Source organism: Coturnix japonica, chromosome 8 (genome assembly GCF_001577835.2).
Source record: "Coturnix japonica isolate 7356 chromosome 8, Coturnix japonica 2.1, whole genome shotgun sequence".
Lineage (NCBI taxonomy): Eukaryota > Metazoa > Chordata > Aves > Galliformes > Phasianidae > Coturnix > Coturnix japonica.
The window spans coordinates 17,492,557-17,515,601 of record NC_029523.1 but is presented as its reverse complement, the minus strand read 5'-3'; the positions used below and the strand labels follow the sequence as shown (position 1 = coordinate 17,515,601).

The 23,045-nt window shown below is 42.2% G+C and overlaps 1 protein-coding gene across 8 annotated transcripts in view; it reads right to left on the bottom strand.

Annotated features, from left to right (window-relative positions):
- The window catches only part of PTPRF (protein tyrosine phosphatase receptor type F), a 332,284-nt gene that overhangs the window by 295,174 nt on the left and 14,065 nt on the right, over window positions 1–23,045 (bottom strand). The window contains exon 1 of one of the 8 annotated variants that reach the window (XM_032446278.1): window positions 14,233–14,414. The exons of the other annotated variants lie outside the window; for them this stretch is intronic. The gene's annotated coding sequence lies outside the window, so the exon portion shown is untranslated. Of the gene's footprint in view, window positions 1–14,232; window positions 14,415–23,045 lie in introns of those variants that run through there. 8 annotated transcript variants of the gene reach the window in all.

The following is a 23,045-nucleotide window of genomic DNA, read 5'->3' as shown; positions in this document are numbered from 1 at the left end:
AATGGGTGCCAATTCATTACACAAACTACAGTTTCTCTGTGCTTCTAAGGCAAAAAGCTAAGCACAAGTGCCTGTTGATTCTCCCATGACTTCTGCTGCCTACTGAGAAATCCAAGTTGTTGATAAAACAGGATTTAGTCTTCCAGTGGTGTAAATCCAGCTCTTTGCAACGCTTCTGGGTAAACAATTGTCTTCTCATTGTAATAATTAGCTTTCAGATGCCAATGTTTCATAGCATCCTTTTAATCAAGAAAAAAAAAAGCCTTCCTTTGGGAACAGGCCATATAGTTTGTGTGGAATTCTCCATGTTAGTGATTTTGCAGTTCAGTAATAAGGACAATCTAAATCTACAGAAACATTCTTTTCTTCTGGAAGAAAAACTGCCTGCTACTTGTAAAAGTTACTGATTCAGCGGAGCTTGCCTGAACTACACAATTAAATTACAGCGCATTTTAAACTGAGATAAAAGAATTCAAGTGGCCTCTCCCAACTTTAAACCCACTCAGACCAAGTTCTGTTGAGCTCTCCCTCACATCCACTACCCAGCTCAGCACCGACACCAGTCTGCACTGTGTTTGCACACAGCTCAGCACAAAGGAGCGACCTGCACTACAGGAGCAGCTACACTGCAGTGCTCAACTTCCAATCAAATCATGCTTCATACTTTATTCCCTTGATTCCCTTGTTTTAGTAAATGTTTTCTATCAACACATGCATTTACCCCTCCTCCCTCCCCAAAAAAAGCCCTGATTGATGAATCTCACTGTTCCCCAGCTGCTGGGCAAACAGCTGAGAATCCCACTGGTGAAAGTGGAACATGATTTACTATTGCTTGATGTGCTGATTAAAACATTAACATTACAAAAATACCAGGAGAACACATGCTATTTGAACTAGAAACTCACTGCGAGACCTTAAAATGCAGACGTAAATTGTGAAGCAGCAGGAAGAGCAACACTTGTGGTTTATCAAAGGCAACTCGACTGCACTGTGCCAGGGAGGAGATGGGCACCAGTGGGCTGCACACTGAGCTTTTCAGCTTCGAAAGCTAAGCAGAAGTGACTGCTGGAAGCTGAAGCCAGCCAGACTGAAAAAGGCCAAACAGGGTTTGCCTTTCTAAAGTTCTTAGTAGTGGAGTAACTAATAGAACAAGATTTTCCTCCTCTTAATGCCTCCATCTTGAGTAGATGTCATTCAGGAAGCCACACATTAACAGAATCAGAGCTACCACCTTGGTCTAGATGAAAGATACTGCTTTGCAATACACAGAAGAATCAGAAAAGGCATCTAACAACCCCTTCACACCTTAAAGCTTGTGGATAAAGGATAAGAATCTACTACTGCTATTAACTACTCTTTGTTCACCAGGTAAATCACTGCTGTTGGTTCAACCCTGATGATAATCTACATAGGATTTCATAAACTTACTTGTAGTGGAATTATTGCTTTTCCCCAAAACTCGCTGTCTGTATAAATCAAAGACTTCTGAGCTTTATTACTTGAATTACATGGAACAGCTATGAAAACCTACAGTCACATTTCAAAAGGCAAGTATTAAAAATATTGAATGCATTCCAAAATAGAAAAGTCCAGTGTTGTTTTGGACAGTCCTTGAAGCAACCTAAATGCACTTTATATGTAGCAATCTTCTTTCACAAAAATCGAGATGATCTTAATAAAACAGATGATCCTCATGTCTAAATTCTCAGTGCTTGAATTCTCAACCCTGATGTTCTTTAAAAATAGCTGTCCTGAAGAAGTTTGCAGCATGATACTAAATTCTCTGGGGATGAAGGAAGGCAAAGCAAGCTAATATACAATTCTCTATCAAGGAGCCTGAAATCAACAGTAAATCTGTTCCTTGACAAAGATGATCAGACAATGCTCTGTAAATGACTAGTAGCATCCTTCTCCCAAATTCAATGCTGTGATGATGGCAGGATGCGACAGCAATTGGAGAAGTCAAATGTTTCACATTAAAATCACTCGTATTCACATTGTAGCCTTCAAGTCTTGTTTAAACAGTCACATTTTAAATAACAGCAGGAAAAAAGAAAGTACACTTCTGGTGGTCTCCTTTCATACCAAGCTTTTTGAGGTAGTTAAAAATAAGGATATGCAGGAGATGTTCCATTACATACATGAGGCGCCTGTACTAAGATATGCATGCCTGAAAACTGTCAAACACAAGGCCACAGACCCAGGTAGGTAGGGGAACACAGAAAACCTACAGTAGTTAACCCTTTCACTATATCACTCAGCAACTGGCGGACTTACATTAATTCCTAGTCAGAACTTGTTTCTATGAGATTGCAGTGTTTTTTTTTTCCCCCTCGTAAGTCTGTTCAATTACGTTTTGAACTTCCCTAAACTTCAGGAACCAAAGACATCCTGCATCAAATGCATTTCACAGCTTGAACTACACAGGATTAAGCATTCCATCTTAAACTTGCTGGTGACCTTCAGTCCATGCATTATGAGTATACAAGCGTCCCCACTCTTCCCCCTTCTCTGTTCCTTTCAGCTTAACACAGAACTTCCTTATTCCCAGTTCTCCACTGACAACCTGGAAGACAGATGGTCATTCTTGCTGCTTTTCTCTGAGTTCTTCTCAGAGTTTTTCCAGGCCAAGACACAGATTTAGACAATAAGCAACTATGCTTTAATTTCTATGCATTTCACAACGATTCCTAAAGTTGTTTTATTATTTTTTTTCTATCACTGCTGACCACACAAGATTATCAGAGGGCTATTGAGCAAAGACACTGAAGACTTATCGCTTTCATCATCTAAAACTGGGTCTGACAAAGCAGTGAAGAACCCACTTCAGAAAATACTTTGAAAGGAGTACTTGACGAATACAGTCTTGCTCTCAACAGATACAATCTTGGTGAGATAATTATGTCTAAATTACACCAAAAAAAAGTAGCTTAAACTTTCCTGGACAAAAGTTCTTGGCAAACTGAGTTGAGAGCAATGCAAAAAACATCTTTAAAAGGCAGTCAGTGCTGCTAGAACATTAAAGTGGAATGCTGCAAGGTAAAGGCTTTGAGTCAAAGCAAAGAGCAACCTACTCCTTGTGGGGCTTTGGGGATGGAGCAGGGCTAAATGCTGCCTAGGCATGGGCCCTTCCAATTTTTACAAAGTGAAGTCCAAGTGCTTTATTTCTTCCATAGTACAACTGTTTTCCTCACTTACAAGAACAAATAATCAAGCCTTGCTTACAAATTTGTTTCATTTTTTTCCTCATGTGAATGCTTTTGCAAGTCCAAAGGGACTAAGGCATCCTCAAGCACAGAGCTCAGTGAAGCAGCTGCAGCACTATTACTCACCGTCCTGCCAGTGGTGAAAACAATGCTACAGCTATGCCTCAGTGGGCAACAAAGGAGTTCATTCTTCAAGGGTTATTCAATTCCTGCATCTTGACCACGTGTGCAAGCTCAGAAAGCAGCAGACAAGTTAATGTTCACCAGAACAGTTGGAATGTAAAGCAAATAGGTGCCCTGTTTAAGAACAGGGCTGAGGGCTCCTCACATTTATCTCCCACTGCACAGCACAGTCATTCACAAAGAGCAGAAAAACACAATTCCCTGCAGTCAGAGTTCTCCCTGTATAGAAGCCCCAGGCCAGAGCAGGGTGAGGGCTATTTTCCCATCAATGGATTCCTCAGAAACTGTTGACTCTCTACTCAGTTTCTCCCTTACGACAAACGAAGAAATCATTTATTCTCATTCCCAATTCATAAGCCACCCAGAAACAAGGCCAAACAGCTCTCAGACATCTGCTCAAGCTTCATGCAGTGCAAAAAGTAGCACAGCCTGATTTGCCACAGTGCTGGCCTACTAGAGCTTCCTCAACCCAGCCGTCCCATCCCCAGGAAGATGGGAGATACCTCAAACTAGTTTTCAACTCACAATGAAGCAACACTCTCACATATACGGATATTGTATGATGTACTGCAAAACACAAACTGTTTCATTTGCAAGGGAGATAGAAAAAAAAACAACCACTGAAGACAAGACAGGAGCTCAGTGAAATCCCCTCCTTGCTTGAGGAAGCAGATAAGTGACAACAGCCCATGGAACAACCCAGACCCACCCAACCGTATTAACACACAGCTAAGATCTCCATCATAGCAAACAGGTGGTGAATTAAAACTAAATCTCTTCTCTGAGAGCCACAATTAATGCCCAAGCTCAACTCCTGCTACAGTTGAAGTGGCTAAGGGGAGAACTTTAATACTAGTACGTATTAAGGGTCTGTTGTGTGCTCCCCACAGGGACTGTACCAGGCTGGAACACTGCTTCTCTCATCCTCTTACACTGCATAATCCTTTCCTTCCATGGAAGCTACGCTCTTCCAGAGACCAAAATACAACTAGCCCTGCACTTCTTCTCATCCCTTCCTCTCACCAAGCTTTTGGGAGAGCAAGAGATGTCACATTGCACAAGTAACTCCATTTAAGAGAGTATCTATCATCCATAATATCTGTCAGTTCCTATCTTACAGGCGACAGGGGGGATACAAATTTCCCCCCTCCCAGACAGTTTGTGCAGAGAAAAGCGCTATCTTCAATTGCACTGAAACTGGCACGTTTTACACCCTCAACCACACACCCAGTGTTCTTGTCTGTGCCAAACACTGAAGGTACCTGAGTCTTGCTACTAGTGTGAATGCCACAGATGACGTAACCGTATGGCCAGATTACTTTTAGGGCTGAGACCTAATTCTTTTATCTTTTCTCAGACAGACACAAAAGGCTATTGTTTCTTCCATCTGTTCTCCACTTTCAGTAAGCAAAGGCTGAAGGACAGCACAAGCCTTACATTGAGGAAGATGACACATAAAGGCTAAGCTCGTCACCAGTTCTGAGTATGAACAGGAAACAAGTGCCCAGACTCATGATCCTGACATTTCTCTTTGTAGTCTACTTAACAACTACATCCTAATTTGCCAGCAGTCTTTTTCAACTGTCCTGTACACTCCAGCCTTCCTCCAACAAGTAGCCATCCAAGCCACATTCCACCAATTCTCACAATCCACCTTTCGCCCACTCCCCTCATAATACACAGCTGCTAAATCCTCTCTGTTGACTCAACTGAAAATTACAAACTCCTTCTGGATAGCACTGTGGGTCACTAATAATAATTCTCTGGCTCTAAGAGCAGCCTTATAAAGGAAGAATTGAAAATAATTTGATGTTTTGTCATTCAAGTTTATTCTCACATTCTTCTTCAATTTACTTAAAGTATACAGTAATTTTTAACTACAGGTTTGGACAACAGAAAAGCAGGATGAATCATTCTGGATATTTAAAGCCTACAATCAGACAGCTTGAGTCTCCCTGTATTTTGCTACAGTTCTCAAGCCAGAGTTTTATGTTCAACTTATCAGCGGGAGCACTGTTAGAGGGAGCGCTACTTCATTTAACCATGCAAAAAACTTGAAAATTTGGGGATTTCTTATATTTTACAAAGCCTTCAAGGCCCTTCTTCTTCCCTCCACATTGATTTTAACCGCATACCCAGAATTAGAGGGCATTAGAGCTAAACTGAGAAGATAGCACATGTGTATAAATATATCGTATAAAAATAAAACCGGGCAGATGCATAGGAAACACCCTGCAGCACGCATTACCCTTGTTTTCCTCATCACTGCATAGGCAACACATGTCTGCTAGTACAGTACTTCAGAAGCCAGGACTGCTCTCGGGGATGAACACAGGCCATACTGTCAGAGAGAGGATGCCCTGGGCAAGTCAGCCCTTTTACTTCTCACTGCTCTACAGTAAGTCACCAGCTGAGCTTAATGTTGGAACAACGCCGAAAGTAACTTTTAATTTGCACTGCCTATAACTGAAGAGATGACAGAGCTACACAAATATTCAGTTTGTATAAACAGCCTTAGATCAAGCAAAGCTTGCTGGAGAGTTGTCTCAGGTTGGATAAACCCATGGTAGCAATACGTGTTTTCTGCTGTTTGCTGTTGACTTTTTTTCTTAAAGAACAGCTTTGAAATAGATTACAGCAGCAGCAATTTCCACACGCTCATGCAAACAGCACTCCAGACTTCTCTCTTTTAACACTCAACTTTTTGTTTTAACGTACTCCACAAAATGAACATCTCAAAGAATTTAAGAATTTACTGCGCACGTGAAAACAACAACGAGCAAGTTAAGGATTTCATAAGAGCTGAATTTCTGCTATGTCATCCAGAGGTCCAGTCCACAGATACATACCTTAAAAACATACACAACTCCTACAGCCTGTCAGAACAATTCATGTTGATATAACAACGCTGTCATGTGTCAACATAGTGGCTTTTTAGATAGCAGTGATGAACAGCCTGCATCGATTTAAGTGATATAACATCGAACTCTGCACGTCTCCAGCGTGAGTTCTACATCAAAATCTCTCTAATATGAAATCTCAAATGTAGGGATTAATGATACATCCCAGAGAATTCCCAAAGTGCTGTTTTTGACCTTTACAACTATGTTAGTAGATTCCCCTTTACTCCTCTCTTAAAAAACAGCAGAAAATTTTCAGTCTCCTTCTTCTATAGCCAGCACAGCGATAATCTTCTCTGAACACAATACTTAACACCTACCTGGCAACCAACAGGTGCTACAGCGTGGAAAGATTAATACAGTGAGGTCCTTCTGTAGACAAGGAAAAGTCACCATCAGCCAAGCACAACACCAATGGCTCTCCCTAGGCTTATCAGAACAGCTCACACCCATGCATATACCTGCATCATTCACACACATATAGAAACATATGCTAAAGGCCTGGCAGGGGAAGGGGGTACCTACCTTCCAAGAATGGGAAAACATATGCTATGACAATGAGAATAGAACATAGGTGAATCTGCATTAACAACACCAGCAAGAATTCACCAGGTAACTGGAGAATGAAATACTGAAAGCTGAACTCCAGTCTAACCTGGACTAATCCCTACCCTGGAGTTACTTATCAGCTTGACACAGCTTGGCTCACAGCCTCAAGAAGTCTACAGAGGTTCTACAGAAGAAAGTGGGATGCAAAGAGCAATGGAGAGGAATAGGATCAATCTTTTCCTTCCACTTCAATTTTTTTGAGCACATAAGCAGGCTTAGCTGACTTTCTCTTGTGATTCAGTTTAGCAATCACTATCTGATCCTCTGCTATCGGTCACAACACCGTGAGACTATGCCCACATTTCTCGCCACTCTCAAGGTATCGCTCAGATCTCATCTCCCAGCAACCACAGCCCACGTGACGTACCCCGTCAGTGAGCACGGCTCTGCTCTGCGAGTCAGCGGGATGAAAGGCAGGGAGGGACTGTGCTCTTTTGCTGCGACTTGGCAGAGGAAGATAGCAAAAGCCATCCTCTGAAGTTCACTACAGATCTGACCTTACTGATTTCTAAGCCCATGGCCAACAAAGCACCTGTTGAAAAAGAGGCACTCGTTTAAAAAGAAATAAAACAGAAAATCAGGATTTAACCTTTCCAGTCCAAACTATCCTTCCTTGTCAGTTTGGACGGGCTCATTCACTGCCAGAAGACCCCCAAATCCAGGCAATTTTACTTTATGGGACATTAATTCCCCAATTATCTCCTGTTGACGTGGAGAACTGAAGCACCTGCTCTGCAAACACAAAATTTCCAGAGTCCCTTTAGCATCTCACCTCTGTAGAATTAGTTCTGTAGATGCATCTCCTGTATAGCTGAGACCTTCTGTGAATACAGCACTACAGCACTGGAGATGCCTAACCACTGGCACTGTCAGCCTCTCCCAGGTACCAAACCGGCTCCACCACACTCCTTAAATTGTACGGTCAGCAAGAAAAACATTCCACAGGAGAAGCCATATTCTATTACTTGAAAACTTTTGCTTTCAGTTACACTCACTACCGCAGCGAAAACATGCAATTAGCAGCACATCCAATAGATATTGTTAAGCAATGTGTGGCATTGAGAATTCAATTAAATAGACTAGCCCACAGCAATGAAGACTGCAGAGGAAAAAAACAACAAACATCCAAACTGTACCTCCATTTCAACAGCCCATAAAATCAGTTTGCTTTTGCTGCAGGAAACACATTGGGAATCCATTGGACTGCTTTTGTGGTGCCCCACCACCATCAGGACAGGATGGGAGCAGAGCTGCTCCTGTCCCACACTGGTCAGTGCAAGTGGGCCATTTCCACCCTCCCAACAGCTGCCACTGATACAGCATGCAAGCACCCTCAGAAGCATTTTTGCAGGATTTCACGAAGACAAAGAGCTACACAGTGTCTTTCAGTCATAATATTTTACTAACACAATAGCTCACTCCCCAAACTGGCCTTTTTTCCTGTATTATAAGGGTACTCTTGCAAACCGCCGGAGTGATCAAACAAGCAAGCAAACAGACCACAGCACGAGCAAGCAAAGCCCACTTCAGAGAAGCAAGATATTCACTTATCCCTGATGAATTATGAATCACTTTACACTTAGAGAATGCCTTCGTAAAATTTTCCACGTTAGAACACATCACATCAGTTTTACCCTCCCCGCTACAACAGGTAGGAGGGCACAGAAACAAACCATCTCACAGCACTGCAGTGCTCTGGGGAGCACCAGGCACGCAAGCTGAGAGCAGTGGGACCCTGCCAACCACTCTCTTCGCATTTCTTCCCTGCACTTCTACAGCTCTCATGGCTCTTTGGCCAGAGATGGATTTGAGTTGTCACTCCAAGGGTTCTAGGAACTTGGAAGTGCTAATCCATTAGGTATTTTCAATTCATCTTCAAGTGTTTTATTACCTTTGGGCATCCAAACATTTCACTGTTCCACCTTCCTTACTTCCAGTTTGGAGAGTGCCTATGCACGCTCCTTCAAACCGATGTGCTCCTCAGCAGATCAGCCATGCCCCACATTGCAAGCCACATCTTCCAAATAAAGCAAAATAAATACAGAACAGGTGCGTCTCCATCAGCATGCTGCCTTGTTCTGTAGCAAGAAGCAAACTACCATACGTAGTACCAGGCTGAGGTTTGAGAGATCTGGATTTAATTCTCACCTCTGGAGATATTCAATCTTCTAGACCCCCTGTTTCCATGTATGGAAACGTATGGAATGGGTTTTTACTGTCCTATTTCCCCAGGAATTTCCTAAGTGTACAAACCTACCAATAATTGCAAGCCTCTTAGGTATCACAGCAACAGGCGCTGCCCCAGGAACTTGGTCGTACACTGCCACGTTTGCACTCCACCCACGCAGATGGGGACATGCACAGTGTTCCATGGCACATCCTTAAGCACGGTCATCAGGAGGCTGCAAAACCCCACTCAGAATCTTACTAATCCTTTACATAAAACCTGTCAGAAAGACAAGGAAACTAATTCCCTAATGAACAACAACGCCAGCTATTGGTTTAGAAGACTTCACTAACCCACCTAAGCATTCAGGGGAACAATGATGATCAGAGGGCTGGAGCACCCTCTCCAGTGAAGACAGGCTAAGGGAGTTAGGCTTGAGAAGCCCTTCAGACTAGAGAAGAGAAGGCTCCAAGGAGACCTCATTGTGGCCTTTTAGTACTTGAAAGGAGCTTATAAACAGGAGGGAAGTAAATTTTTTACATGTTCTAATGGTGATAGAATAAGGAAGAATGGCTTTAAACTAGAAGATAAATTCAGATTAAATGTTAGGAAAAAATTCTTCATTCAGAGGGCAGTGAGGCCTCGGCACAGCTGCCCGGAGAGCTGGGGGTGCTCAAGGTTGGGCTGGATGGGGCTCTAGGCAGCCTGAGCTGGTGGGAGGCCCTCAGCACACAGCAGGGGGTTGGGACTGGGTGGGCTTTAATGTCTCTCCAGCCTATGCCATTCTGTGATTCTATGATGACACAGACACAGGGTTGTTAAGACTCCTCAGTTCTGAGTGAGAAGGCTGAAGTATAGATTGCAGAAGGGCTTTGCTACAGCAACCACAAAATACAGAAATTTTCTCCCTCCCAACATCTGAAATGGAGTCCTTTAGCTTTTAAGAGTTTGCTCACATAGCAACTTACAGCTGTTAGCAATCAGCAAAAGTTTCTGCAGCCAGAGAAGGAAAAGCAAAAACCTCTCAGCTGCGGTTATCAGCAGTAGAGACAAAACCTCTTGCAGCCCTGGCACTGCTCCTTGCCTCTCCTCCCCTTCTGCAGATGGCAACACCCCCAGCCCATGCAGCCAACACAGGACACCAGCCTTAGAGACAAGGCAGCAGCATGGGGCCCATGGGATGGCACTCAGCTCAACCTCAGAGCTGCCCACACTGCAGTGCCAGCTGCAGGACCAGCCAGGTTGTGTAGTGCCAGCCCACCCGGGGACAGGGCAAGGGCCAAAAACCCACACTGCTCCCCCAGCTGCAGCAGTGGGGACCATCCAGCTCACACAATAGCTCTTTATTAAAGCCACGAGTGGGTAGCTTTCTGTAATGAGTGCTATTTCAGAGGATATGCTAACCAGAAACAAGATGCTCTTGTTCCAGAAGAAAAAAAATCTGCACATTTAATTAATCAGAAACAACTACTGTGCTTACACCCTGCCTTAATCTGCATTAACTTCAAGCATAAACAAGACCCAGCTTTCCAAATAAGCACAGGCAAACATGGCAGGCATCTCTGGACATCAGTTTCTTGAAGGTACTTGCCCCACTCACCACAGGGAGGTTTAAGTCTGAACTCGTCCCTAATGTGCTCCGAGATCTTTTGATAAAAGCTGCCTCAGAAGTTATATTAAAAACACTAACCAGAAACTTTAATAACCATCCAGACCAACGCACATCTTCCCCAAGGATCTTCTCTTCCACTGTGAATTTTAACTACGTACATTTCTTGCTTATTCTTTTATTTGGTAATTTTCAAAGCCAAAGAAATTAGAGGCTACTGGAGTGTCCTTAGTGCTTACACACAGCACGTACTGTAGCACACACAAACGCATTAACATCAAAATCTCTCACGCCCACAGTAATACATGACCAAGGCCATAAGTTCTGAAGCAGCAAGGTGTACCACCAATGTGAATTACAGCAATAATGACGACTTTTTTTCCCTGTATGCAATTCAGATGACTTTGATCTGCATACGTACTTATATTGGCTTAAGGAAAAAAAAATTCAAAGCAAAAAGAAGTCAAAGAAAATAATAGTCAGGTTTGTAGAAGACCCCTCTCTATTTTCTTGCCAAGAGAATTTATTGATACCAGTTGTCAAGAGGACTGACAGTTACCATACACTCACTTTTCCTACCATTACTGCCTGAAGGCCGTGCGCCCGCTGCAAATAACCACCAGCCAGAGCCCACCTATTTTGTCTTTAATCATGCACATTCCTTTTATATATATATATAAAATAGGATTTGCTTAAATGCTGAAGAAATTCAAGTTTGCTCCCTTTTGTGAGAAAGCAAATTAGCTGAAGCTTTAGTGGAGGAAAGTGGCCTTTAAAACCCATCTGATCTGCTGCTGGATGCATTTCAGCTCGTATTTAAAATACATCTCCCTGACACCTCCCTGCACAGGTGCTGGTATAAAGTCCAGCGAGTGACTATGGCAACAGCAATGGGATATTTATATAGCTACGTATGTGTGTGCTGGTGTCCATACACACATGACCCTGAACTGCTTTAGAGGATCGACAAGATGTTCTTTGCTCTTATTTCACAGGCACAGTGTTTGTAACAGCCTGAGATGGCAACAGCAAGTTTTACAGGGTGAAAATCTTCAAAGGAAGCCCAGAAACCCACCAACAGGCACATGCACTCACTTCCCAATGCTTCAGCTTCAACCAAGGAGACCCAAAGGCTGTGCATAGGTTGAGCAACACCAACCAGGAAAGAAGTGCTCTGCTTCAGGGAGTTTTTAATGGGATGTAATCTGTAATACCACAGTACTGGAGGAGAGCAGCCCCACGGCTCCTCCTCTTTGCACACCACGTGCACACGTTCCCTCACCCCACAAATGGAGCAGCTTCACACTGAGCTCCGACTGTTCCTGCAGGTATTCGTTTCTGTCCACTGACAAACCTACATAGGTGATGCAGGAAATACAAGGTGACAAAGGCCTCTGTTTGCAGCAATAAAACACGCTTCGCTGCAGAATGGGGGGAGAAAAGGATCTGAGTAAAAGGCCAATATACGAAGCTATGTACACTGCAGAATATCTGTGTTGAGTCCAGCAAGCAAAAAGTCGAGCAGATTCAAAGCAGTATTAAGAAGTGTTAATCCTTTTACCTCTGAGCTATTCATGAGCAATATGCAAAGCTGTTCTTATGGCGTCGCATTTGCAATGCTCTAGTTATGCTTGCATCAGCATTTCCATTGTGAACCCTGCTTTCAGAGATTTTTTACTTTGCCAAGTTTTAGTCTGGAACAATTTTACCACAAGCCTATGAGATTTTAGTCCAGGATTAGGATTTAAGTCTGGTGAAGAAACATTTGGACAAAATCTGCTAGGCTGTTTTATTTATTAGAGTGCAAAGTTAATCCTTCCGATTCACTGGACTGGAAAAACACTCAAAAATATATATATATTTTTTTTTCCAGCTTAGAAAAAGAAAACAAGATTTACTCATTTACCCTCCCTGAGAATTCCTAGTCACCAAATCTCTGAAGTCATAAAGCTGGCAAGGGATATAAAAAAGAAAACTAAGGTGCAGCTGAACCGTGCCTGACCTTAAGGGTCAGGCTTTTCCTTTCTGTTACAGACGCAAGCTTGGGGCCAGGCAAGGGAGGGGGGAAGAGGTGTTTCATTGTGGCATGCAGGTGAAAAGTGAACTCTCAAAAACACAAGCTGTGCATTAACACGTACAAAAAAATCCCACTGCATCACAAACCCAATGAACTGCACGGCTTAACAGCAGGGGCTGAGGCTGCAAGAAGGCACCTAAGCAGTCACTGCAATTCAGGGTCAATTAAAGCTAAGACAAAATACCCAAGCCTTTGTGAGCTTTCCCAACAGCATCCATCATGCAACCTCACAGTAAAACTTTTCCATTCCAGAACCATCCCTGCCAACATGGCCTCACAACACAAACTTCTATGTCAATTCTAAGTCACCCTTAGTACCTAGGCTTCACATCATGCACACATTACCTACTGTAAACTGGCAATATGGTTACAAGAGTAGATCCTTCCTACACAACAGCTGAAATGCAATGATTAACTGCAAAACTAGTAAAGGAGAATAAATTTTCAATCGTGACAAACCATGAAACTTATCTGAATTTAAAGTGCAACACCAAATCCATTCTTCATCCTTTGACCTACCGAAAACACGTCCAATAATAATTTATACCACATACTTCAACGCTATATACATGATTGGGTTCTTAAAAACAAAAAGGCAGGAAAGCAGAATGAGTTTCCCTCCCACGATTCAAATAGCCAGTTTTATTTTGTCTACTTTTATGCTTTCAAGCCATTTTCCTGAAGAAATGCCATTTCATATTGATTGCTCGATACTAGCAAGTATTAATTTGCTTCTAAATCTAGACTTCACACTCTAAAGAAGTTATATGATTTAAGTATCCGCGTAAATTGTGTTGTCTGCACGTATTTATATGCACATAGACTTTTCTTTTTAAGTTTTACATCTACCACAAGCCATAATTTCCCTTTCTTACTGAAATTTTTCTTTCGACTTGTTCCAGTTGCCTTTGGATGGAAACTGAGCCCAGAAGTCTACAACAGCGGCTATTTCAGAGATTTGTCTTATAAAGTGTTCACATGAAATGGAAAAGGATTATCCGAATTTACTCGTACATTTAAATCCATCAGGTTTAAACCAAAGATCTATCTACCATACATTAAAACGGTCTCATCTTTCAAGAAATTTATATTCAGATACAGCAGAAGACGAACACTCCAAGTTGCATAAGGAAAATAAATCTTTCAGTTAGCTAACAGCGTATGAACGAGGCCGTGAATGGAATTCGCTAAATAAACTCTGGCAACACTATTTTGTCTGCAGATGTAGAATGAGTTACAGCTGATTTAACATTCCTACTAATTCTAAATCCAGGTGGTACACAGAACACTTTCCCACGTTCAGCAGTTTGATTACTTTTAAATACTGGAAGCAGAAATACAGCGCTCGAAAGAATAATTTAATATCAAATTTTCAGGCCTTAACACAAGGCATAATTTTCCATACAATTAAAAAGCAGTACGAGGTACATTCTTTTTTTCTTTCCCCCTAATTTAACAAAAATGCAGTGATTTGCACTTACTCCTCAAAGGCATTCAGCTTCCAAGCTTCCCTGGTATACAGCAGCTCGGTGGCATCACAGCTCATGCACCCTCACAAGGGAGGAACAATTCAGCCTCGTCCAGTTTGTCCCAAAGCTTTACGTTGTTTTCCTATTTTCATAGCTGGGTGGTTGTTCTCCTTCAAAGAGAAAACCCATCCGCTGCCTGAAGAGGGTAACTTGAACTGCACGGTGCTCACGTTCCTTTCAGCACGATGGCAGGCAGGAAGCCCAGGGGCTGTCCTTGGGGCCAGAACAGACCAAACACATTGGGGTTTTGGTGTTCTTTCAGCTACAAAGCCAGGCACTTACAATTTCATGCACACATGCAAAAAAGAAACAAACAGAAAAAGATGTTGACTCATTAGGTTTGTTTTGATGCAGAAGTGGAGATCGGTCTCCAAGTGCTCCTGGTCCTGAGACACACAGACAGGGAGAACAGTGCTCTGAGCACTTGTGGCTGTGAGTAGCAAAGCCCACTGTGTGGTTTGAAGAACGGCTCACAGACTAGAACAGTCATTTGCTACATGCCGACAAATGCATTTAGTACATTGCCACAGGGATTAGAATTTGTCTGGCCATATTAAGTATCTTATTTAATATAAAGATGGGAATAAACCTCGCAATTACATTTTCAGAGACAGTCTACAAAACTGAGAGCTATCATTAGAGACCAGGAGCGTATGTATTATGGATGAAAAAAAAAGAAGGGGGGGGGAATCCACCTGGAAAGAAAACAAAAAATCAAGGAGATGAAAAATAATTGCAACATATTCAATGAGCAGTAATAACTCAGAAAGAAGCAGAACCAAGAGAGGTGATACAAATGAGATTTGCAATGGATTATTTTATGAATAAGAGACTATGGCAGTTTTAACTATCAAAGGAAATTCAAGCAAAAGGAAGGAATCTCGAGAAATGGAAAAGGCTACGGCAGTTTTGCCCGACTACAGAGGAATAGAAACCGAATGCTCAGAAGTTTGGTGTGTTTAAAAGATGGATTTAAGACTGGAACTATGGGGCTGGAGAAGTAGGGAGGAGAAAGAAGGCGAGAGTGCACTGGGATGTACCGCAGGCCTTAGGATGAAATGATGGAGGTGGCAGAACCCCTCTGGACCACACATGGTGTGCAAGCAGCAGACATCACACTCAGCAGGGGCTCTGCTAGATTGGCTTCCTGTTCATTAACTAAATTAATGAAATAGGGCAGCATCAGGCCAGGAAGTGAATCTCTTAATAGACCTATCCCAGAGCTCCCAAGAAGGGAAACCATCCTGGAGTAGCTTTCTACCAGCACAAAGCTGTATAGCAATTCAGAGCAGAGGAAAGTCAGGCAGAAGAAAGGATTAACAGTGTGTTACGGTGCAAGGAACTCCAGACCTTCTCCAAGGAAGGCATGCAAGAAGCCCAAAGCGACCTACACAGATATGATGGCCAAGATTTGAGCCTCCACCCTGGACAAGAGGAGGAGGACCCACACCAGAATTGCGGTGTCAGATGCAGCTGACAGAGAGAAAGGAGCACCACATGGAAGAGAAGGGAGCTTACAGTTCATGCCACTGCAAGGACGGGCTGCACCATCAGCAAATGATGAAGGAGGAAGGATTAAAAAGTCAAGTAGCCTGCTACACTGACCACATTTTAAAAGCTCAAGGGGGAAATAAAGGAAAGGCTGAACAATTAGAATGTAATTGCAGGCTTATAAAACATTTTTATATGTGTACATTTACAGTTAGCTGCAACAAGTATGAAAGAAAACACATAGAAAACAAATTTGAGACATCTACAGTGATAAACATACGCATTCAAACACGCAGAAATCAAAGCTACAACAGACAGTGATTCTCAGCATTACTCCTGCAAACACATACCATGGCAGTCCCATGATTCTATCTGTATCACCTCAGTGCAGTGCAAATTGATAGCCACTGCAAATGAGCATTAATAAGGGCAGGTATGAGCCTCAGGCAGACAGATCAGCAACACTCCATAACATAATATATTCCAAGGAGGTGAGCCGGTAAAGAGATACGAGCAAACAAGCTTGGTAAATACAGACAATAATTATTTTAAGACATGGAATGGTGGGGATCTATTTATAGATTAAAGTCACACTCGGACCTCAAGTTCACATAACAATTTCCATATGTTTTCCTCTCATATCAGCAAAATTGTACTTCTCCTAAAAAGGAATGGTTTTACTAGGACTGCAGAAACCAAACCTTAAGACATATGGAAGATGATTATCTTCTTCCAACCAGAAGCAGTAAGGGAAAAGGGGCTTATAAAGTACACACGAAGACCAATGAAGTCAATCACTTTTTTAGAGACTTGCAGTTGGTTGATAACAAGAGCACAGTAGATAAAATACTCGCATGTTAGGAAGCCATTTGACTGTATCAAATGACACTCTACCAAAATTATTCAAACTGCTTTCAACGGGGCCTGAACACTGCGCAAGGAAATAAACAAAGCAAACTGAAAATCATATACCAAGTCTTTGGATGTATCTATCAAGGATGCAGGAAGCCTTCTTCTCTATTTTCTTTCTTTAAAACCCCAGCTAATGATGCAGAAATAAAGCGTGTGTTCTTGAAATCCGTGGATGATACTAAATTTAGGAGATGCAAGCCCCAGCGAGGACAGAGAAAGTTGAGAAACAGGCAATTAAAAATAAGATTCTCCTTGGGAAAGTGCAGCGAAGACATCCGACAGGAAAATAATCTGAAAGAAAAATTCAGTGGGAGTGACAAACCGAGAAGCCAAGAAATTCTTACAAGGCTTGCAGTGTGATCTGGTAACAAGAAACATTAATGAAACCTTGGCTACACATGCAAAAAAAAAAAGAAAAAAAAAAGAAAAAAAAAAGGAACACCACATCAAGCAGGAAAGAAGCAAGAGTAAAACATGCCCACTTTGTGTAGCAAACAATACAGAAAAATCACAGAAGTCTGCAGTATTAAGATGGATGCAAATAGAACTGGGAGGAGAAGGCCCTTATTCAGAATAGGGTATGCTAGTAGGCGGATGCATTTAAAAGGAAAAAATAGGCATAAGTATCTGAAAGCTCCCTTCTAACAACCTTTCCAAAGCTCCAGTATTACAACCAGGCCCAGGAGAGAGACTTAAATGACCATTTAAGAACAGTTCGCTCACACAAATGAGATTAGCAGCAGAAAGCTGGAAATGCATTGAGCGCTGTCCCAAAGGAGCTCCTGCGGGCAGCGCAAACACAAACAGGGCATGGCCATCCTGCATCGGGGCCAGGCAGCAGAGCTGGGCAGCCTTCAAACTGGCTGAAGGTCGTGAATTTCTTCAGCAGAAGATGAAGTAAATATTTGTTTTCCTCCAAGCACAACAAATTCCACAACAGGCACGTTGACTCACAAAGAAGTAAGTCTGCTCTTGTTTATGGAGCACGTGAGCAGCAAAAACAAGAAGCACTGTATCTGCTCACTGCATTGTAATTCAAGGGTTTTTTGTTGTTTTTCTCCCCCCTTTTTTTAATTAATTGTTGTATCTCCATGCAAAGCTTTTCCAGCTTTAGGAACAGGGAAGTGGCACAGCCTGGCAGCAGCACACAGCCCAACAGATATCTGGCTTTGAAGTTCATGCACCACTGGGACCAAGAGGCTGCAACAAAAAACACAACAGAAGCAGCCACAAACCCTCCTCCTCCTGCCATGTCAAGGCACTGTCCTCTCCTTTCAAAATCCTTATTGTTTTCTGCACAGTTCAAGTGCTAATACATATCAGGAGAAGTGACTGCCAAAGAACTGCTCAAGAATAGGCGTAAACTTTACAGGGCAAGAACTCTGTTCTGCTTTCGTTGCAGTAGCATAACAAGTTCAGTCAAGTTTTTAAAACAAAACTGAGGCTGCAAATGAAACCCCAAACTATTTCAAGCTGGGTTCACTCTGGATTCCCATTCCTATCCACAGTGCCGGATGAGCCAGCCTGTGTGGAACCAGCTTGTCTATCCACATTAATGACCATCTCATTAGCATACATTATTCAGAGAGCAACATTTTGGGCGCATTTAGAAACTGGGATTTCAGAACTCTAAAGAGATAAATACTAAGACCAGATTACATAATTTTGTTAGATGATATTTACTGAATGCTAACAGAACTCAAGGGAACCGCAACACTTTGCTGCCTTCAGTTGGACTCTAAGGGGGCATCTGGTGGTTACCTCAAACAAAACACAGTTTTCACATTGCTTCTGCACGACAGAAAACAAATGAAAGTACTCCAGACAGCTCTGCCAGAAATACTCCAGTTTTCACTGAGCATTGGTTTAGAGACATTCATTCTAATTGTATCATTTTGAACCATGGACCAGACTGAACTTTTTAATGAAAAGTGTATTTTTTCCTACCTATGTGCCTATCAAAAGACCAATCTGCTGCCCCACAATCTTTAAAAAAAGATTTTGTTTAAACGCATCTGTATTTTTTTTTTCCTCACCCAAACATCCTTGCAGCAGCTTAAAAGAGAAGTCCGACTCCATTTTGTCATTTGCAGACTAAGGATACTAATTATCTGACTCATGGGTTTTCAAGATGAACATAATGATGTCCCAACCACACGTATTTCAAGACTCGTGTTTTCTCCTGTCCCTTCTGTTCAATCATCACTTGCTTTGATAGTTTTTGTAGGGGTGATTGCAACTTCAGCTCTGCCTGGCACATTGAGTTCTCACCATCACATTTCCCAAGGTTATGCCTCAAGGTTTAAAAACAGTTTTTTCCCCTCTGAGATGATCTTCAGCAATTGCCCCAGTTCTGAGAAATGAATGAAGCATTCCCAAAACAACACAGATTTCAGTAGTAAATTGTAGCTAAAAAGAACCTACATGACCTGCTTTAGAGGCAAAGACTGCTAAAAATACAGCTGGCTGGGTGAGACATTTGGGCAGGCTTTTGGGAACGTGTTAATTGGGTAATTCCTCACAGATTAACAGTACACAAGATTCTTACTTACCATCTAAAATGCTTTCCTTAAATAGTCAAAACCATCAAGCAAGGGTAGACAGACCTTTTGACACAGTAGTTAATAGAGGATACAGGATTGATTTTAAGGGACCTGACCTAACGTCCACATAAGTCAGTAAGAATTTTTGCACTGACTCAGCAGAAATCACATCAGATACCAACACTAATCTAAATGTTAAAATCCATTCAATTCACACCTGCAGATTAAAAATAAGAAAAAATTCCAGTCTTCACAATCTGCTGGTTTCCTACAAAAAAAAAAAAAAAGCTGTGTCCTCTGTATTTTACTCTCATGGCATTGTACAAAGTGTGCCTTGCTGATCCCAGAGGTGCACAAGATGTCACAGAGGGAGCTGCAGCAAAGCACAACCAGTCTGGAAGCCCACCCAGCACCATCAATCCCTTACAGAGATGTGAGAACTTAATGGGAAAACCTAGAACTCCCAACGGAGAATACAACCTTTGTTTAGTTTAAGCACTGTCCTGGTCTTTTAAGATTTAGAACTGTTCAAAATAATAATAAAAATAATCTGTATTTGATTTAAATGCTTTTTCATCTCCCAGTACCCATAAGCATCCAACTCTCTGCTGAATTTGAAAAGCTGATGCCCTGAACTGACCCCTCCCATGCAAACACCTCCTCAGGTGATCCTGCACACACCATAAAAAGGAGTTTCCTTTCACCAACCTTGAATTGACCAATTTTCAATTGTTTCCTATTTCTTTTCTATCTTACAACAAAAGAACAGACTCCTGACCTAGATTTCCTAAACAATTTACAATGTTCTAGAATTAGTTCCCTTCTGATTTGCCTTTTTTGATGCAAAACAGTACAGTGTTTCTTCATATAAAGTCTCCCTGGTCACAGATTATTATTGTCCACCTTTCCTCACACCTCTCAATTCCTTATGTAAAGCTCCCAAATAAAATTCAAATACCATTTTATTATTTACTTATTCGGTACTACCAGAGTTTTGAGATCTGAAGAACTTCTGTTCCAACTGAAGAATTTTGACCAGTTTGAAGGTATATAAAATGATATTTGTAGTACTTTAAGAATCTCAAACATTGACTGAATCATCCCTGGTCAGTCTTCTGTATCAATAGTATCAAAAAAGTTACCTAGGGAGAAGTTTCAGATATACTAAACTGCTCTTTGTGGCTTAAGACTTTGCTTGTATTGTTTGCAACACGTATTCACAGGCATTTGAGGCACTATAAATATTTTGCATCACGCTGTGAATGAGTCAAATGCTGTTTTCCAGGCAAAAATGAAGTATACAGCCAGGCAGCATTTCAGTTCCCGCAGTATTCTCTGCGGCAAATTATTCATAACTACAACTAGTCTTTAGCCTAAGCAATACAGGAGAGAACAGGCAGCTGCAAAACTTGTGAATGAACACAGCAGCACAAGCAACTTGGGAAAGGGGAGAGCCTGATGGAGAACCAGGACACGAGGACACAACTGGTAACCCAAGCTATGAGGTGTATAGCCCAAAGTGCTCTAAGACACAACCCTGGCCCAGAGGAGAGTCTTGGGACAACTCCTAACCTGGAGGAAAGGCTCAGTCCTAGCCAGAGGCTGCGGGCCTCTCCTTGGCTTCCAGCTGAGGTGATCACCGCTAGAAGCCATGATCTGCATGGGGTAACCTTGAGCACAATGCTTCAGAGATGCAACATGACCTAAATCACGTCCCACCAGCTCAAATGGAGGAACACGTTTAGCCGTGTCCTTTGGGAAACAAGGACAATGCAGACAGGCTGACTCCTTGCAGTACAGTCTGACAACTACCACGGGGCAAACTGACGACAAGATGAAGACAAAGCCAGTTTCTTTCACGCACTCCAGGACAAAAGGGACTGAGGACCGTTAAACACGTTTGGAGAGCATCCAAAACACCACTGGGATCCTAAAAGGAACAAAGGTCTCATCAGAAATCAGTTCAAATTTGCCCTCAACAAAACACAGGTATAGGTTCAGATTTAATTGTTATTTCTGGCATTCTACCAAGGAATATAATAAAAACAGCTAACAGGCGAGGCATAAGAAATGACTGTATTGCAAATTACTCACCACGAGCCAGTTACCCAGACATAGAAATGCACCAACAGAGTAGACAGGTAGAAATGAAGTTAAAGACCCATAACCGATGCCTAAGAACACCCCCAACTCTAGGCCATATATAAGGCAAAATGTGATACCTTGAAGTAAGTCTGGGCCTACTATGAGCTATACCTACAGGAAGACAGCAGTCTCTGCTGCAGAGACCATTCAACAGCCAGATTTGTCAGCTGGGCTTGCTAGTGGGTTAGCCTCTATAGAGATTAATACTCTTATAAAAACCTTTCCAACAGTGGGGCTGAATCACCTTTATCTAAAAGTATGGGGACAAGCTGCCCCCTAAGATAATTCTATCTCTAAAGAGAGTCCAGCACCACCCAAAGTTGAGCTCATCTCAATTACAGTCCTCAAGTGGATACACGCATTTTCAGAACAACCACTATTGTACATTATTTTTGCTGAGCAAATCATAGCTTTGTCATAAAATTAGCATTGTTATTTTTCATCACCTTGGTAAAAATGATACACGGGCTGTGGGAGAAGTTTAAGGAGCAGTTTATCCTCCTCAGCAGAACAAATCTCTCTTGAAATATGTAAGGTAGAAAGATCCCAGACCAATGAAGGTTTTTACAGGACAGTTGGAAATCATTATTATTGTAATACGTTTGTAAAGGAAAGCATGGATTTTTTCCATCAGTCTTGAGCATTAGGTTCTCTTCCAAGAACTGAAACAACTCTTTATCTTCTTGTGTTATTTCTCATACAAGTCTATAACGCTCACAAGTAACTCCTTTCAACTAAAAGCAGATCTTCTTATTTTATGAAGAGGTGTTTTTTGCTTCTGATCCAATGAGATAAAAGCACCAAAGATCACTGTCTTCCATAGCCTTACAGGGGTCTGATGTCAAAAGGAGACCCAAGACACGATCAGTTTTGCCAACAAATCGGTACATTTACAAACACTGCACTTTTGCACATACTAATTACATTGGAAGATTTTCAGCAACATTTCCTATACAAAAGCACCCCAATAAAACAAAAAACAACTTCCACAGAAGCAGCAAAAACAGCTTTCACAACGCCCAGGACAAGTAACATCTAAGTGCCCTCACTCATAAAGCCTAATAAAGGAACTCAGCTCCAGCTCTAATTCATGCCACCTTTCTTTTCTCAACATATTTAATTCTTCTCTCAACACAAAACTAAGTTGGTGATTTCTAACTCCCTGCACATGTGGATGCCCTCCTTACTCCAAGACATGCTGAGATTAACCACAGCTGACAATGATACATCACCACCACAGCTCCTACCACGCCAGAAGGGAGCTCCACACTGACATTAGCAGCAAGCTGTTTGTGTAAGGGAGGTACCACCTCTGCACAAGGGACTGCCTGCGTCTGTCTGGGTGCTGCTGCCATTTACCTGATGCTGGCATACAGCTATATTTAAGCACCATTTATGTTCTACTGAAGTCCGCTAAAAAACTCAGTGCAAAGCACAGAATGATAGCTTTCTCACGTTTTTCCAAGCTAGAGCCTTCCACAGGTTGCTGTAACAATTGCTGAGGTCAGTGTTAGCAGGTGATGACCACAGCTGGGAGACAGGTGGGCTGTGCTCCAAGACATCTAAGCTGCCTAATGGTGTGCTAGGGGCAAAACAAGAGCAACTCGCTCCCTTCGCTGGCGATGCAATCCCATCCCCGTGGGCATTCGCTGCACCTATGAACTGCTTTAATCC